The 11,510-nt window shown below is 45.1% G+C and overlaps 1 protein-coding gene across 3 annotated transcripts in view; it reads right to left on the bottom strand.

Annotated features, from left to right (window-relative positions):
• AMPD3 (adenosine monophosphate deaminase 3) overlaps positions 1-679 on the bottom strand; it is a 45,098-nt gene extending 44,419 nt beyond the window's left edge. Inside the window, exon 1 of one of the 3 annotated variants that reach the window (XM_019796315.2) lies at positions 614-679. The gene's annotated coding sequence lies outside the window, so the exon portion shown is untranslated. The other 2 variants (XM_019796318.2, XM_019796317.2) reach the window with 2 other exon arrangements.
• Between the last annotated feature and the right edge of the window lie 10,831 nt (positions 680-11,510).

The following is an 11,510-nucleotide window of genomic DNA, read 5'->3' as shown; positions in this document are numbered from 1 at the left end:
CCTCGCCTCCGCGGCCCCCCGCCGGCCCGAGAGCGCTTGCCCGGGTGTTCCGACTTGCCGAGCCGCCTCCGTCGCCAGGACGTTTCCCAAGGGGAGAGTCTGAGGTCACGGCCCGCACACAGGTGACCTACTCCCCGTAGCATCAGCCGGGCGGCAGTCTGGTCGCTTGGATCACCTTCCCGCCCCTCCCCGCACGCGCACGCACACGAACACACACGCGCTCACGCCCCCATCCTCACTCCTTCTCCCACCTCCCGCTCTCCAGCTTACGCACCCGCCCCTCCGAGTCCCGACTGACCCCCTAGTCGATCCAGCGATCCAGCCGGTGCCTTGTAGCCACTTACGCGCCTCTCCCCAGCCTTCGAGCCCGCTGACCACGCCTTCCTTTCTGGATCTCTGGGAGCAGGAAAGTTTCCGGAGTTGGAGCCTGCTCCTTTCTCTCCAAATCTCCTGCATACCTTGGTGACTCCCCCTTCTCACCCTCCAAGGCTGGGCTTTTCCATGGTGGTGTTCCCCCAGGTCCCACCGCAGCCTGTCTCCTCTGTCACTCTGCGGGCCTACCCAGTCTGGTGGTTTCAACGACCTCCTGCCTGCCGATGACTTTTGAACTCACCTCCGAGAGCCCAGGACGTCCTAGCGCTGCAGGTGGTGTATCCAGCTTCCTGGGGTCCGTCTCCACTGGAGGTTTGTAGTCCCAAACTCAACCTCCTACTTTCCTTCCACGAACGTGCCAGAAGCTGCTGCTCCTGTGTTTCCAGTCTTAGTGACGCATAGCACCACCTTCCACTCCAGGCCATACTGGGGAGCCGTCCTTGACTCTCTCCTTGTCATCTCTCACGTGAAATGTGTCACCAAGGGAGGAAATGGAGCCAGTCATTAGTGAGTACCCACTGTGTCTTCCCTGTGCCAACTGCTGTTGCATAGTGGCTTCCTCTAAGCACCATTTTATTCCTTCTACCTCACAGCCTGGCATTTACAATTTACTTACTTATAAATGATATGCACACACAATTGTATTCATATATTACATATTATAAAACATACCCAAAGCTGATGTCAAAGGATATGGTAAAGACAATACTTCATTGTTAATGAATGGTACAATATACCTTTTTCCTTTCACTTTAAAGTTATTTGCAAAAATCTGTTTAGGGAGAGCAACATGATTAAAAATGGTTTTAATAAATCTTAGTTTAATATTTTATGAAACTACAAAGTATGCTTTTAAGTTCAGTTAATGTCAATACTTAGTCCTAATGGCTGTTGTTGCCACCCCTCCAAAAAAAAGATATCTCACAAAGATAAGTAGACCCAAATGGGAAAATTCTATCTTTGACTACACTTAATAAATCATAATTCTCGTTTAAATCCCATCTACCAATTTTGCAAATGTGAAATTCCACCAGAAAGCTCTTCTTTGTCTGTGAAGCCCACCTTCTCATGATGTTTTCATCAGTTACTTTTGTGAATATTTTTAACGATGGGATTTTTTTAAACTCTTGAAACTCTTCATTTGGAAGATAGTCAAGTGGATTTAAAAGTGTATTTCTTCTTAATTATGAAGACTATAGCTAGCATAGTCTATTTTTTTAAGACTTATTTATTTGTTTGTTTGTTTATTTGAGGGGGTGGGCAGAGGGAGAGGGAGAAAGAAACCAAGCAGGTTTCACAACCCAGAAATCACAACCCCCAGCCAAAACCAAGAGTTGGACACTTAACCACTGCGCTAGCCAGGACCCCCATTTAGTGACTACATATATATTCTATTTTACTTTTTCTCTTGTCAAATTTTTACTTAAATTGCAGTGAGTTAGCATAGACTACAATATTGGTTTCAGGAGTAGAATTCAGTGATTCATCACTTACATACAACACCCAGTAGCACAGTCTATAGAGGTGACAATGACACACTTATTTTGGCATTAAAATCACATGATAATGGAAACAGTTCCAAACATCAGTTTTCAAAAATCTTTCCCTATAACATGATTCTTTTAAAACACAATTATATTCGTTGCGAAAATATCCCCTTTATCTAAGGGATACACTGTGTAAGGATGTGTGTGTGTACGCATACGCATCTGTGACAATCACAAGCCAGCACATCAGAGGTCAGCAAATTTGGAATCCTTGGTCCTTTTGTTAAACTCATCTTTAAATTCCACAGTGCTTAAGTTCTTTGCCTTGAGTTAATCAATAAACCTTTGAGTAATGTAAAGGATTTCATAGTCTCATTCCACATTTCATTACAAAGTATTGTAAAGATTCTAGTATTTTAAGATTGTGTTCAAATGAGCCGTATTATTGACATCCTGTAGTATTGTGTGGTCTTCCAACTTCGGTTACAATAAGGAGCTTGTAATTTGTGAATGAATGAGGCAGTGGATGAGTTTCATGTGTAGCCCCACTACTCCCAGCTCCCAGTTTTGTATTCCAGTCAGGGCAGCTGCTCCATCAGTGGTTCCTTCTACACATAAAAACCATAGCATGTTGGGACTCCTGGGTGGCTCAGTCAGTTTAGCGTCTGACTCTTGATTTTTGGCTCAGGTCATGATCTCAGGGTCCTGGGATGGAGCCCTGCTTCTGGCTCTGGGCTTAGTGGGGAGTCTGCTTATGGATTCTCTCCCTCTGCTCCTCTGCCTGCTTGTGCTCTCTCTCTCTCCCTCTCAAATAAATAAATAATCTTTAAAAGAAAAAAACACCCACATCATGTTATAAGCCATTCACATTGCAAATATCTTTCCTTTTGCAGATCACAGAAAGTATTTCTCTATGATTGCCATTATTGAACAGTATGGCAAAGGGGTAAGGGGAAACATGCCAGCAATGTCCACACACGTCGTGTGTTCTAACACTTTTCTACAAATCTTCAACAGGGTTTTCTGTGTGTCTTTCAACAGAATACATTTTTTGGCATCGCCTTCTCCTCTCTGTACTAATTCAATCACCTTAACAATAGCAAATAGAACAGAGGTTTTTTCCAATGATGCTGACTGACTTTTACTTAAAAGTAAAAGGGATTTTGCTCAAAAGAGATTTTTAGACATGTTTATTGCATTTAATAACAGCTCACAAAAGTACTCAACTAAGTACTGAGGGGCTTGGAATATTCCCCCTCAGACAATTGTAGGGATTTGTCTTCGCCCTCTGGTTGTGTAGAATTCACACATCGTACTGGTTATGAATGGCACATTTGTATTATTATTAACTGATGCCTCAAGGCCCAGTATACCCTTAGGTTAGTTGTTGACTACAGTGATGTAAACCCATATTCCAAGTTTGAACTTTTTTCTGGTCTACTCCCTTCCCAGAGAAATCAACATAATGGATCTCATATGAGTAGCAGGAAATTGTTAGCTCTGCCATTTTTCTGAGTTTGATTTTGCTTGCACTATTTGTATTATTTTCAATCTGTGGATTTCTTTGCAGGAATCTTTTCAAGCCACTTGTCCCTTTTGTGAGAATTAGCTTAGTTAAATGATAATTAGATGATATAATCTATCTTTCTACCACCTGGGTTACAAATAATTCATAAGACCTCGTGATTCACTTGAAAGCAGCTAAACCAGTGAGGGTGCCATAGTCACCCCTACCCTGTGAAGCAGAAGCCCCCTGTTCCCTGAGGACACCTTAACTCCAATACGCGACAGGGATACCTGAAGCAAGGGATGTGTTAGGTCGCCTGTGTCAATCCACGTAGTAAATATAAGTGAATCTTAATTTCTTTATTTTGAGTCTAAAACATAAATATAAATAGAAGCTTTAATTTTTCTTTTACATGCCAATAGGTCACCTTACACACCCACTTTGAGGACCATTGGTTTATTCCATCCCTGCCATTGCCTCGGTTCCATGTGAATACCACCTCACTAGTCTCTGCCCGTACAACCACCTCTCCCATCCCTAGCAGCACCACCAGTCTCTTCTCCATGCTTCTGCAGTGGCAGACCTCCTGAGTTGTCTCCTCCTCTCTTCCCATCTACCCCATGCTCCAGTCGTTCAGACTTGAACACTCTAGAGAGCACTGGGATCAGAGCTGTGGGTTACCTCCAACAGTGCTCTGAGTCCTAATAGCACTGGGGGTGGGCGTTATTCGAGCATTTTTGGCAACCCAGAGGTGTTTGGGATCTGTGCTCCACCCCCCACCCCCACCAATGCTCTCCTCTGGGTGATTGTAACATAACGTACAGCCACATCCAAGATGGACATGGCAGCCTCCAAATACCCAATTTCTCTGTCTCCTTTTATAGTCTCCTGGGTTACAGAAGCCAAAATCTCCTCCCAGGAGACAATAAGAAAGGGGCTCTGCTTCTGGGTGTTTTAGCAGAGCCTCATCAAATGCATCCAGTTTTCAGACCAAAGTGCCCTGGGGCCTTCTACTTATTAAGCGGACTGAAATCATGGTGTACGGTCTAACAACGGGCAGAAATAGGTACATCAGGAGTACATGGTGGCTGGAAGGAGAGTGCCCAGGGCAGCGCTCCTGGCTCTGGGCACTGAAGGCTATTGTGGGCCCTGCCGATGCCGTGTCACAATGGAAGGACAGCCTTCCCCCCACTTGCCTCTCACTCCAATTTGAGGTTCAAATCCTTCCCTCAGGAATTTAAATCTCTGGACGCCAATCAGCCCTGAGCAAGCTAGAGATGGACAGTGGGCAGAACAGTCCCATTACAGTTAACAGCTGGTTCCTTCTTTCTGAAATGGGTTTCTAGAAAGGAGAGAGCCAAACCTGAGAACTTCAAAAATTAGTGTGAATGAGAGCTGGGCCCTAGACCCAGAGCACATGCACTCAGCCTTGGAAATGGAGCTGTTGTGACAGGAAGCAGAGGGAGAGGGGAGAGAGCTCAGGGTAGGATTGGTACTGAGTCTGGGGGTGGCTGGAGACCTTGGACTTAGAGTCACTCCTGTCGGCACTGCAGTGAAGGAAGTTCAGTGAGTGGGTGTTTGAGGCTTGGACCCACAGCATGTGACCACATAACGCTCTCTCTCTCTCAATAGTCGGGGGCCTGACACTCCCCAGGACACGCCTGTGTACTCACAGGCACATGATCTCTGCAGTTAAATTGAAGTCTGGCAGTTAGCAGTCCCCTTCCCCATCTCAGATGGGCCTGTTGTCTCTGCCTTCTCTCCAGGACTTGGAGATAATCCTAGGCTATTGCTCCAGCTCACCACCAGCTCATTCCCATGTCTATGCGTCTTTCATTCTCTCCAGAATTCTCCCATCAGCCATGACACCATTCTGGTGAGACTCTGCCGTTGGACTTCTACAATGAAAGTCACAACCTCAGACAGCCCTGCACATTTAATTCATTTTCTGAACTCCCAGATCATCTGCCCCCAACTCCCTTCATCTTTTACCTTAGATTTTGAAATTCAGATGTCAAATTCTAGCATGACTGTGGCCCTCTAGAATTATATGAGAGGGGAAGAGGGTGGTGTGCAGAGTAGAGCCTCAGATAAGGCTGCGACCTCTGTCTCCCAGAGATGCTGTCTTCCCCATTGCCCCTTGCACATGCACACACACACACACTCACACACACACTCACACACACGTTCTCCTTAGGCCATACTCATTCCTAAGATCCCTCCTGGCTGCAGCTTCTAGCATTCCCCCTTCTCAGGCTGTCCTCTTCCCAATCCCTGTTTCAGAACTGCCCGTCCAACCATTCAGTGAGTGATGGGATCAAAGGCTGAGCCAGGAGCAAGCGTATGTAGCTATCCCATCCCTCGGTGTCTGCTGTCCAGTTGAGCATTGGACTCCAGACAGTACTCAACACCCAATCCACCCTCAGCTCCGTGGAGTCTCAGGAGCATCTGAGGGATGGGAGTAGCTGAAATTGTATCAGAGGGAGGCATAGGGATTTTTCCAGTTCCTGCATCCCTCTTATTTGAATGAGCCTAACTATGATCTCACTAAGGATAATAACATATTGAGTGAGGGAGGAGGACTCTGCATAAGAATTTGATTTGAGGGGCGCCTGGGTGGCACACTCGTTAAGCGTCTGCCTTCGGCTCAGGGCGTGATCCCGGCGTTACGGGATCGAGCCCCACATCAGGCTCCTCCGCTATGAGCCTGCTTCTTCCTCTCCCTCTCCCCCTGCTTGTGTTCCCTCTCTCGCTGTCTGTCTATGTCTGTCAAATAAATAAATAAAATCTTTAAAAAAAAAAAAAAAGAATTTGATTTGAGGGGGACCTGGGTGGCTCAGTTGNGCTCCTCCACTATGAGCCTGCTTCTTCCTCTCCCTCTCCCCCTGCTTGTGTTCCCTCTCTCGCTGTCTGTCTATCTCTGTCAAATAAATAAATAAAATCTTTAAAAAAAAAAAAAGAATTTGATTTGAGGGGGACCTGGGTGGCTCAGTTGGTTGAGCATCTGACTCTTGATTTCAGCGCAGGTCATGATCTCAGGGTCGTGAAATCAAGCCCGAGTACGGCTCCACGCTCAGCGAGGAGTCTACTTGAGAGTCACTCCCTCTCTCTCTNATCCAGCTCAACTCAGGGGACCGGCTGAAAAAGGGGTCCCCTACTCCTCCGCCATCTTAACCTCCCTCCCAAGGAAAAGAATTTGATTTAGGAAGTCAAAAATTTAAAAATTGTGATGGTTGCACAACATTGTGAACATAATTCATGCCACTGAATTATGAATGTAAAATGTGCATATAAAATTGTACATGTTAAAACAGCAAATGTGTTCTATATGTTTTACTACAACAAAAAATTGTTGATAGAACAAAAAAAATCAAAAATTGAATTTTTAAAAAACTGTTACTTCACAGCTCCACTGTTTCCTTTCATCATTAAGTGTGAACAGGGCAAATGGCTCTTTACTCTTTATCTGCTATCCCACTATCCACAAACCTTCAGGCAAAGCCATTTAAGAGGTTCTCTGAGGGAACGAAAAAGGAAGAGTCATGTTGCACCCTGAAATAACCCGGGAAAGAAAAGAAGGCAGTTGCCAGGAAAAAAAAGAGGATTAGCACATAACAAGGAAAGAGAACCCAAAGGTCACCATGACACAGAAGCGCTTCCCAAGAATCTTCAGAAATCTTGGTGAGAATACTGGACAAGCCCCTAACAGCTCAAGGTGGGCAGAAGTTCCCATCACTCATGATTTTTCTAAAGACTGAGTCTTTGAGAAAGAGAAATAAATCACTTGGAAGCCACCAGTATCTATCATCTGTCAACTGTCCCCAAAAGGTAAGCCTCAGTCACTGGCCCATCGGCATATTTTATGTCTACATCACATTCCGGAGATTCCTCACTTGAACCAGATCAATTCCCAGTGACCAATGGCAAAGCTCAGATACTTTCTAAATAAATGTAGCCAAAGCAATGGTTTACCAATAATCTAGTATTCCCAAAAGTATTCACTGAAATTAGGTTCAGCTGAAGGTAATAAAAACCTAAAATAACAATGAGATAAATTAAAGTTTCTTTTTCTTTCACTAAATAGTTCAGAGTTGGGAATTATGGACACTTCACAAATCCTCAGACTTCTTCCAACCACCACTCTACCATCCCCTGAGTGTGACCCTCATCCTTGTGGGAATTAACAGTCACTCTTCATTTGCTAAGAGCCTATAGCTAGATCTTCAGCCATTACATACGTGTATCATAGAGCAAGCAGGACGAAGGATCATATGGTAGTTCTGTTTTTCATTTTTTGAAAAACCTCCATACTGTTTTCCACAGCATTGCACCCGTTTGCATTCCCACCAACAGTGCTCAAGGGTTTTAATTTCTCCACATCCTCACCAACACTTGTTGAATTTTGTTTTCTTAAGACTAGCCACCCTGACACGTGTGAGGTGATATCTCATTGTAGTTTTGATTTGCATTTCCTTGATGATTTTTATACCAGTTGGCCTTTTGTAGGTCTTCTTTGGAGAAAAGTCTATTCAAGTCTTTAGCCCTTTTTAAAATCAGGTTGTTAGGGGGGTTTTTGCTATTGAGTTATATTACTGTGTAATCCAGCAATCCCACTTCTACATATTTATCCAAAATAATTGAAATCAGAATTTCAAGAGATATTCACACTCCCATGTTCACTGCAGCAATATTCACAAGACCCAAGACGTGGATGAAATCTAAATGTCCATCTACATGAATGGATGAAGAACGTGTGATATACACATACAATGGAATATTATTCAGCCTTTGAAAAGAAGGAAATTCTGCGTTATATAACCATATGGATGAACCTTAAGGACGTTGTGCTAAATGACATAAGCCAGTCACAGAAGGACAAATACTGCATAATTCCACCTATATGAGTTATCTAAAATAGTCAAACTCATAGAAACAAAAAACAGAATGGTGGTTGCCAGGGGCTGGGGGAGGAGGAAATGGGAAGTTGCTAATCAACATATATAAAATTTCAGTTATGCAAGATGGAAGAATTCTAGAGATCTTCTGTTCAACTTTGTGCCTATAGATAACAGTACCGTACGCTTAAAAATCTGTTGAAACAGTAGATTTCACATTAAGTGTTCTTGAAAGAAAGAGAGAGATGGAAGGAGGGAGGGAGGGAGAAAGCGATGAAGAAGGAAAGGAGATGGAAGGAAGGAAGAATAAAAGTCAGAGGGCACGTGCCAAATGTCTTTAATGAAGCCACCACATCACATCTCCGCTTACCTCCCGTTCGGCCATACCGAGCAGCTCTGTAGCGTCACTGACCAGTGACGCTGGCGTTCTTCTCACATATAGCTCTGCCCAGGCATAGCGTTCCCTTCCAAATATAACTGCCATAGATTTTCATGATTAACTTGATGATAACAGGCCTAAAATCTCACATCAAAGAAAGCAAAGTATCAACCCAGGGCAGTTTAGACCTCCTCCCCACCTCGGAACTTCCCCAGTCAGTCAGTGCGCCGTGATTCGCACAGCTGTAGCGGCCACTCCAACATCCAAGACCTCTGAGTTAAGTGAAAGCCTTTTGGCAATTTGGGGGGAATCAAAGGAGTTATGTGTCTCTCATGCTACAAGGGCAGGACTCTACCCACGTAAAGGCTTCAGTACCTCATCAGGTCCCAAGGTCAGCGGTGACCATGCTGGTGTAGCGCGCTCCCAGCTCACTACTGTGGTGTCGGAAGAGTGTCTTTACATGGAGAAATGCAGGCAGTATAGGCCCAGGTTACCAGAATTACGTTATGCTTTACCTTCTTTTACTTGGGAAGCCAGTCTTAACTTGGCAGTCACCTGTGAAATACCTATTAAGCGTCTGGCAGGTGTCAGGCACTGGGTTTTAGAGCAACAGTGGTGATCAGAACATAGCCCTTGCCTTCATGGAGGTATCAACTAAGGAGCAAGACATGACGTTGATCAAATGGCCCCATGAAGGCATGACTTCCAATAGTGATAGTTCTGTAAAGGAACAGGGTAAGAATTGTATCAGGGCATAACAAGAAAACCCGACCTTCTTCCAGGTCTGAGGAAGGAGACGAAGGTTCCTGACATTGGGAACAGCATGTGCAAAGGCCCTGGGAGAATTTAGGGGAATGATACAACAGCTCTTTCCCTCCACTTTATTTCTGTCATGTATTCGTGATTGCACATTCTAAGTTTACACAATAAAACCTCAATTTCCAACATCTATAAATTCTTTAGTTTACTAAGGGAAGTACCACATGGCCTGGGTAAGTAAAACCAGATTTAGTGCTCCAGGGTGGTGGTTTTTTAAATTAACTTTCCTAAATCCTGTCACTTTTCCAGCATTTATTAAATTTATAACAAAGTTCTTTTAAAATTACTCATGCCCACCCTCCCCAACCGCTTGGGTTTTCTTAATATTTCCAGTACTGTCTCTCTCAAACATTCCTTCCATGAAAGTATATTCTGAAAGTCAGTGGAGAAGAATGTCCTCCCTACGCTGTTTTGTAAGCATCTTCATTTCTACTTTTTTTTTTTTTTAAGATTTTACTTATTTGTTTGTCCGAGGGAGTGCATGCACAAGCAGGGGGAGCGGCAGGCAGACGGAGAGGCAGGCTCCTTGCTAAGCATCTTCATTTCTTCTGCCAAATTTGTAGAGGGTCCCATTAGTGCCAGACCCCATGTAGGAACCCCAGTGCCAGGTACCAGCCATCCCACCCTACTCCTTCCTCATGGGCCCTAACTTTAATCACTCATCCAACCTGAGTCTATCTGGCCTTCTGCTCAGCTCTTCTCCAGAGAGCAAGTGGAATAAAATCTGTGTGATTCATGGTCCTGGGCTACAGTCCTACTTTAGTAGCCTTTCTGCCTCCTAATAGCACCACCCCACCCTGCTTCAAATTGGATCTATCTAATCTCTACCTATCCCAATGTGTCAGGCCTAAATGCATTGCCAATTTCCATTCCTGCCAGGGACCTCTGAAGTATGACAATGAAATCACAGTCTCTATCCTTACCTGTTGTGTCTTCCTCACACAACTCCCCTGCAGGGGTTTGCCATTTTAACCCTCGTCCTCATCCTCTGTCTCCAGAGCTGGTTGCTGAGAGCCAGAGTCCCGGGGGCCTTCCCAACGCCATCAACAGAAAAGCACTCTATCAGTAGTGTCCTAGTAGCAAATGGATGGTGCATTAATGTTGGGATAATTGATTTAACAGATAATTTAATAGACAAACTAATAACAAAGATGCGGGAAGGATGTAGGAAACCATGAGCATTCATACAACATTCGAGGGGTAATAACACCAGGGTGTTACCTTTCTGGGCCTGAAAGGGCAAGTCTGAAGAGCAGCACCACTAATTACACAGCAGGCTTCCAATAAATCCAGACTCCAAGCTGGGTCCCCTTCCTCACAGCCTTATCTGTGTATGTAGTCCCCTCACTAAACACCTGTGCAGGGATTACTCTTCTGCACAGGGTTTTCCTGCCTCTCACCTGGCCTACAGGGCTTCCTATGAACCCGATGGCTGCAGGCACCTGGCTGAGCCCACCTGCCCCTCCCAGGTTCTCGCTCCTCCTCGGTTGAGGATCTGGGAATGGTGCTGAGTTTTCACTTTGGTCCTCTGACTTCCCTTGACTTTTGGTTAGCTGGTGACTGGTTCTCCATGAGACTGAACATTGAAGTCATGGCCAGTTCTTCTTTTTTTAAGATTTTATTTGAGAGAGAGAACATGAGCGGGGGGGGTGGGTGTGCAGAGGGAGAGGGAGAAGCAGACTCCCCACTGAGTGGGGAGCCCTATGTGGGGCTCGATCCCAGGACCCTGAGATCATGACCTGAGCCAAAGGCAGATCCCTCACTGACTGAGCCACCCAGGCGCCCCATCATGGCCAGTTCTTATGGCAGCTCTTCAGAGCCTCCTTTTGCATAGTTTGGTTCGGCTGCAGCTCAGGCAACAGTGCCCAATCTGTTTCCCAGGGTTATCCATCAAGGGGTGGAGGGTGGGGGTGGAGGATCTTTACACCATCTCTTCCCTCCTCTGTAGGTCACTACTGTGGAGAACACAAAGGAAGAAGTTTTGATACTCCCACAGAAATTTCAATGAAGTCACCCTGCTTTTATTCACTTGCCATTATAGCCCCTCCCTC

This window comes from Ailuropoda melanoleuca, chromosome 8 (genome assembly GCF_002007445.2).
Source record: "Ailuropoda melanoleuca isolate Jingjing chromosome 8, ASM200744v2, whole genome shotgun sequence".
Taxonomy (NCBI): domain Eukaryota; kingdom Metazoa; phylum Chordata; class Mammalia; order Carnivora; family Ursidae; genus Ailuropoda; species Ailuropoda melanoleuca.
The sequence above is the reverse complement of the archived record's forward strand: the minus strand, read 5'-3'. Positions and strand labels throughout refer to the sequence as shown.